The sequence below is a fragment of the Aristolochia californica genome, unplaced genomic scaffold, assembly GCF_029961685.1.
Source record: "Aristolochia californica isolate CCGP_79_NKW_82.1479 unplaced genomic scaffold, dmAriCali1.0.hap1 SCAF_276, whole genome shotgun sequence".
Classification (NCBI taxonomy): Eukaryota; Viridiplantae; Streptophyta; class Magnoliopsida; order Piperales; family Aristolochiaceae; genus Aristolochia; species Aristolochia californica.
In genome coordinates, this window is record NW_027181966.1 from 22501 (window position 1) to 29989 (window position 7489).

At 35.3% G+C, this 7489-nt stretch overlaps 3 non-coding genes across 3 annotated transcripts; 1 reads left to right on the forward strand and 2 right to left on the reverse strand.

The window, feature by feature from the left end:
• Positions 1-200: 200 nt before the first annotated feature.
• On the reverse strand, positions 201-272 carry TRNAT-GGU (transfer RNA threonine (anticodon GGU)). Its single transcript has one exon. It is a non-coding gene; the product is annotated as a tRNA-Thr (tRNA).
• A 1397-nt stretch (positions 273-1669) lies between these two features.
• On the forward strand, positions 1670-1743 carry TRNAD-GUC (transfer RNA aspartic acid (anticodon GUC)). The gene has a single exon. It is a non-coding gene; the product is annotated as a tRNA-Asp (tRNA).
• Positions 1744-5309: 3566 nt separating this feature from the next.
• TRNAC-GCA (transfer RNA cysteine (anticodon GCA)) lies at positions 5310-5381 on the reverse strand. The gene has a single exon. It is a non-coding gene; the product is annotated as a tRNA-Cys (tRNA).
• Between the last annotated feature and the right edge of the window lie 2108 nt (positions 5382-7489).

Consider the following 7489-nt stretch of genomic DNA (forward strand, 5'->3'; position numbering starts at 1 on the left):
TTACTTATCATCATAATGAACAAATGTTCAACTTTGTACCTATAACTCATTCTATAATTTATTTTGAATAATAAATAATAACTCATTATGTGGGCAGTTACCTTAGATATATTTATTATATTACAAATAAATATAAAAAATCTCTCTTTTCTCTGCTGAATAATGAACACTAAGACTGCAAACTGGAGCTTCATGAAAAAAGCCCCTTATCGGATTTGAACCGATGACTTACGCCTTACCATGGCGTTACTCTACCACTGAGTTAAAAGGGCCCGTTTTATTCAATTCAGGAAGAAGCCACTCGCTGCTATGAGTCTACTACATGATCCATATATTTACTATATGTACATATATACATGTATGCATAGGGATTCACTCAGGAACAAGAAATTTGATTTACCTATACCTATGAGATTCTATGAAAAAAAAAATGATTATTTTCTTTTGTATATTTGATAAATAGCAATGGTAATGCAATGAATTCTTTCAGGGCCGGGCCTATACTAATTGCTTTGCTTTTATTGACCCATCCAGATGAGATTCACTTGATTGATACATGTACGAATCTGACATCGATTCAAAATATTTCAGCGAATCCCTTCCCTGATTTACCAGTTCTACATCATCTTTTTGAATCGATCAAAAAAAGCATTCTATCGTTTTTTAATTTCCTGGCTTAGTATTAGTGTGAGATAAAGATAGGTTATATCCCATCTTAACGATGAGTGAGTCGATGAGTCAAAATGGAAGAAAGGTTTGACTTACCTTTTCTGTCTGTCGAACAAATCATTTCCTGAGGGGATCCCATACTTCGTTATATATATATAGGATATAGGACGGGATGGTTCATTTCATGAATTAAAATCAAAAATTCTATGGAATCGTAGAAGCAGGAAAGATTTTTCGGATCTAGTCATCCCATTATAATTATACATTACATTATATTGACAATTCCAAAAAACTGCTCATACTATGAACATAGTATGATGGCGATCGGGCAGGTATGCCCCTATCGTCTAGTGGTTCAGGACATCTCTCTTTCAAGGAGGCAGCGGGGATTCGACTTCCCCTGGGGGTAGGGTACTACGAAAGGAAGTTGATCATGGATTATCAATAAGCCCAGAATTTGTTCTTCCTGGGTCGATGCCCGAGCGGTTAATGGGGACGGACTGTAAATTCGTTGGCGATATGTCTACGCTGGTTCAAATCCAGCTCGGCCCACTAATTCGCCGATCCATGATAACCAAATTTGTCCTCCAGAAATGCCCATTATTTAGATATTTAGAATGCCCCATATATTCTAAAATTCTAAAAGTATTCTAAGGATATATGGGAATAAAATATATAGGGATAAAGGGTCCATTTTTTCTACAATACCCCTTGGTTTCTTTCCAATTTCTCACATCTTCTGATCTGTCTAAAGATCTAGATTCCCAATTTGTTGCAAAGGTAGTAAAGAAAAAAAGAGTCCTTTTTCCATTGAAAAATAGATTCTCAATATATTAGTAGGATTACCAGTAATCTGTGTCATTCTTACTCTAGTCCGTATCCATGTGGATATCAGTATATCAGTCGTGTTTCTTTTACAACACGAGAATATTTCTCGTAAATAGAAACGAAACGAATGAAAGCATAAGAATACATATATGCATGCTGTATACCTCACCCTGGGATTGTAGTTCAATCGGTCAGAGCACCGCCCTGTCAAGGCGGAAGCTGCGGGTTCGAGCCCCGTCAGTCCCGACCTCGGATCCGATGAATCCATCAATTCATCTTCCCATTTTCTGTGAGGAGGGGGCCCGGGACAGGATTGAATTTCCTGCGGGGATCCTTAATTTTTTTTTATTTTGTTTTTCGTTTCGAATTTCTCATCGGACAAAGACGGGAATTTCAATTATTTGAACTAGTACCGATTGCTGGGGGAGAGGCATACGTAGTCGTAGGTATCGCCATACTGGGGATTCCAAGAGAGACCCACTGGTTTGACTTTTTCAATTGCTTCTGATCCATGAAATGGAATAGGGTACAGAGTACCCATACGTTTCCAGGGAGTACATATACAAATTGTACTCGTTTATTCTACGATACACAATTAACTAACTTAGTAACATAGTTACTCGGGCAGCAGAGTACTATTAAACCTACTCCCTTTTGTTTTCGTGTTTTCGAGATACGATTTTGTGCAATCTCAATTAGTAAAGTAATTAAAAACAATCTATCTATCTTATTCTTATTCAAATTGCATGCTGAATTTAGCTTTCAGTCCCAATCCAAGGAAAAAGAGGGTCCTTACTTTTAATATAAAGTAAAGGATCAAACAATGATCCGTCCCTTTTGTTTCTTTTCCACAGGGGGAATGAATCATTTTTTTTTTCTTTATTTTCTTTATCTTTATATAATATATATTTTTATTTTAGGGTTTCATCGAAGAAGGAGAAAAATCAATAAAGAAAGAATTTGTCGGAATATTAGATCTTTTTTTTTATATCGAGACCCATCCCATACCCATACCTTTATCACATTTCTCTGCCTTCCAGGAGGATTAGATCATTACGAAAACTTCGCTTCGAGCTTAACTCCTCCCCCTTTCCATTTCACTCCTACTGTTTAGGTCTGTTACCAATGGAAGGCCGGCAACAGAACACAGGTCAGATGATACCTCGTCGGATGATTCTTATAAAGAAGATGATAGATTTTAGAAACTAAAGAATGAAAAAAAAAAAGATGAGAAATTCAATGGGATTCTTGATTAGATCAGGAATCCCATTTTTGATTCGGTATGGATAAAAGATCTTCCTATGTTATACTATTCAATTCTCGACGATGAATCGATTTAATAGATCAGATATTGTTATTCATATTCATAATATAATATTGAATATTGATCCGATTCAGTATCAACCATCAGGATGCACCCATTGAATTTACAGGAGAAATCTTTTTATTTTTATTTTTTTTTTTCTATGGGATTAGATCCCGAGTTATTGCGAAGCAAAAAAAAACGATGAGATTATGGAAGTCAATATTCTCGCATTTATTGCGACTGCGCTGTTCATTTTAGTTCCTACTGCTTTTTTACTTATCATCTACGTAAAAACAGTCAGTCAAAATGATTAGAATTAAACTTGACTTATTAGCTCTTATCAATGATTGACGAAATAAAAGGGATTCCAATTCCAAGTCTTAAATGAAATTAGAGAACTGGAATCAACAGTATAATAGATGGTGTAGTAGAAAGGTTCATATAGTTCTTTCTACCACACTATCTATTATTATATTGTAAAAATATTGTATTGCATGTATAAAGTTGTATTGTATAAATTCAAAAAATGGATGGGTTTGATATAGACTAGATACAATATCTATCCATATAAATGAAGTAATTGATTGGGCCGTTAACAGATACCCCACGGAGTTCTATAGTCACTTCTTCGGATTTGAAAAATAAGTATAAGTAGTAAACACCACCCATTTTTCATGCTTGAGCCATGACATGAGGTGAGTCAATAAAGCATAAATAGGATTCCTAGAAGTATAAAACTTAAGTGAGCACGGATCACCCGACGCAAGATCTTATTATGCGTAGTACCCCTTTGAACAACCACTACGTCTATGGCATCTCCAGTAGAAAGTACGTATCCACGTAATAGTAGCAGTACTTCCTCTTTGAACAGTCAAGAGGGAAAAACAAATAAAAAAATAGGGGTTGGTTGCTCCTCATTGTAATATCCATAATTATGGTAAGAGCGGGTTCATCGAAATCGAATATTATATTTAGGAATAGGAAGAGTTCGGCTGGAAAAATTTCCTATCATGCGCATTCCTTTGAGTTTCGAAATACGAACAACATCAGAATCAAATCATTCAAATATTGATCGAAAGATCATTGTTCATATATTACTGGATTACCCTAGAATTTTTGAAATGGATTATCTTAAAACGCTTCGCGGAACGGTCCATTAAACATAAGCACCATTGATCCAATTTGATTACTCAACTTAATTAGTAGTACCCCTAGAGTCCACTTCTTCCCCATACTACGAGTGAAAGGGAAAACGTAAAGACCACCATTAAAGCAGCCCAAGCGAGACTTACTATATCCATGTAAATTATCTCCCCGATCTCTATGAATATGAAGGAATTATTCCATTATTAATCACTAATAATAGTGGAATCAATGGTGCAGAGTCAAAATGGCATTTTGCTCTAACGCTATTGATGAACCAATCCAATGAATACAAGAGTTCCTATACTCTAATTACAAGGATCTCCGGTCGAATCGGAAAGCAGTAAGCAAAAGCAAGATATACAACTACCCTTGGAGATCTTAAAGGAATGTTACTAATGAAAGATGTAGGAATAGTAAGACCCATTGTTTGTTTTGTTAGCTTTCATAAGCATAAGAAAAAAAAATGGAATATAAATAGAATATATATATATACCATAAAGATGTAAAAGATAACTATCTTAACTATCTATCACATACCTCTATCTACCCCCCAAGTCTTACTGTCTCTGTTTCTTTCTGTGAAACAATCGGGGGACACCCCATTACGTTCTTGGCAGGGTGTTACAAAAAACGGAGAAGTATTTTTCAACTTTTATTAGAAAATTAGATTCTATATTCTATAATATAGATATAGAATAGTTAGTTATTCTATAACTATAATAGTTATAGTTAAGAGTTGATTACCCATCCAATCCAATATTGATTGGATACCTGAGTAAGTACTCAGGGATTCTCGTGAGTCTGGATACAAAATACAAACTATCCTTAGCCCTTTCCGCAACTCCCAATTTGATTCCCCACCAACCTACCCAATTTAATTCAAGACTCAGTCAGTGGGCACCACCCTAGTAAGGTAGGGTAATTAGGAAGTATTGATAGTGCTTCCTATAATCTCCCTCAGATCCTAGAATAGAAGCAAGGATTGGATTTACATTTAGGAACCGAACCCCCTTTCCTTCGGCTACCCCGATTTTAGGTATCTGACTTTCGTAGTTCTGAATCTCACAATTTCAGTTTTACTATCGATTCGATTGATAAATCAAATACAAAGAAATAGCCCGAACCAACCAGTAATCAGTCATAAATCGGTTTTTTTTCATATTGATACCCGATTTTAACCATAACCAAATGATAAAAATTCAAGTCTTTTTTTTTTATAGAACCTCTGTATTCTTAAAATACAGTATCTACAACCCTAGTCATGCTTCTGTCAGGCAAGAATTTTGTGAGTTCTATTAGCATATGTGAGTTCTATTAGCATAGAAGGATAAGGTATTCCGAAGCTTTTCTTTTGTTGATCAGGCGACACCCGGATTTGAACTGGGGAGAAAGGGATTTGCAGTCCCGCGCCTTACCACTCGGCCATGCCGCCAAAATGATCCAAAATAGACCTAACTCTTTCTTTTTTTTTTTTTTTTGGGGGGGGGGGGGTTACTCAACCTTTTTTTGGTTTGAGTTGGATTTTTAAACGGGTTTCTTTATCCCTTTCCAAAAGGGATCCCTGGGTCCAGGGTTCTCTTGATTGTATAGTGTTTCAAAACATAATATTTTTTTTTATATTGAAACAGAAAAAAGATATTTCTAGGCACAGAGTCCAAAATTCAGAGTAAATTGGAGCCATTAATTATTTCCTGTGAATTCATGAACAGTTCTTGGATTTTGATCTAACGTTTTCTTTCCTTACCTTAATAATTAAATTAATAACATAAGAAAACAAAAAAGTTGATACACGACTAATCAGTATCAATTGTTTTCAATTTCAATTATAACAACATATATGTGTATATGTAAACCCTCGAACATAAATTGTTACACGCATACCTAGTCCTATCCACCTTATCTTATAGGGAATTGTCGTGCTTGAATTTTGCATTGAATATTTTTCTATTGAATAAGTTGAATCTAAATTGGAAATTCGCATATAGCACCCCGAAAAGAGGGGATATGCAGATAACTAGATAGCTATATCTGGATATACTTATACAATGCCCTTTACGCACTTCAATCGTATTCTACTAATTCTACTAACACTAACAAGAGCTCCCTCTTCTCTGTGAATCCTTTTTTGAACAATGGTGGAATCAATGAAATAAGTTAAGTGCTAAAATAAAAACCAACTCGATACTGTTCCGGATTATTCTGTCTTTATCTCATTCATAGAGAATGGATCAAATCATGAATCTATTTCTGGTACCCAATCTTATTTCTGATACCCAATCTTATTTCTGATACCCAATCTTATCGTAATATCATAATAACAGGTAGAAATTGGATCCATTTGTATATTCTATACAAGACTCCATCAGTCTAAGCTAAGGGGCAGAATTTTGTTTCAAGGAATGTTTTATTAATCCATCTCCATTTGGATCCGTCGAAAATTATCTCTCTTTATTCCTCCGTCTATGCCAATTTCATAGGTCTATGGAATTGGATAAAATTTCATGTGATTCAGTAAAAAGAATATACATTCCATCATTGCTCGATCGATCTATATGGTTCGATAAAGACTTAACCAATAATGGGATTTTTTCAATAAATGGGAAACTTAATTAAGATGCTCCGGGATGAAAATGAGGGAATGTCTACAATACCTGGATTTAGTCAGATACAATTTGAAGGATTTTGTAGGTTCATTGATCAGGGCTTGACCGAAGAACTTCATAAGTTTCCAAAAATTGAAGATACAGATCAAGAAATAGAATTTCAATTATTTGTGGAAACATATCAATTGGTGGAACCCTTGATAAAAGAGAGAGATGCTGTGTATGAATCACTCACGTATTCTTCTGAATTATATGTACCCGCAGGATTAATTTGGAAACCCGGTAGAGATATGCAAGAGCAAACCGTATTTATTGGAAATATTCCTCTAATGAATTCCCTGGGAACCTCTATAGTAAATGGAATATACAGGATTGTGATCAATCAAATATTGCAAAGCCCCGGTATTTATTACCGTTCAGAATTGGACCATAACGGAATTGCTGTCTATACCGGCACAATAATATCAGATTGGGGAGGAAGGTCAGAATTAGAGATTGATAGAAAAGCAAGAATATGGGCCCGCGTGAGTAGGAAACAAAAAATATCTATTCTAGTTCTACTATCAGCTATGGGGTCGAATCTAAGAGAAATTCTGGATAATGCTTGCTACCCTGAAATTTTCTTGTCTTTCCTGAATGAAAAGGAAAAAAAAAAGATCGGGTCAAGGGAAAATGCCATTTTGGAGTTTTATCAACAATTTGCGTGTGTAGGTGGGGATCCAGTATTTTCGGAGTCCTTATGTAAGGAATTACAAAAGACATTTTTTCAACAAAGATGTGAATTAGGAAGGATTGGTCGACGAAACATGAACCGGAGACTGAATCTTGATATACCTCAGAACAATACATTTTTGTTACCACGAGATATATTGGCTGCTGCGGATCATTTGATCGGAATGAAATTTGGAATGGGCACACTTGACGATATGAATCACTT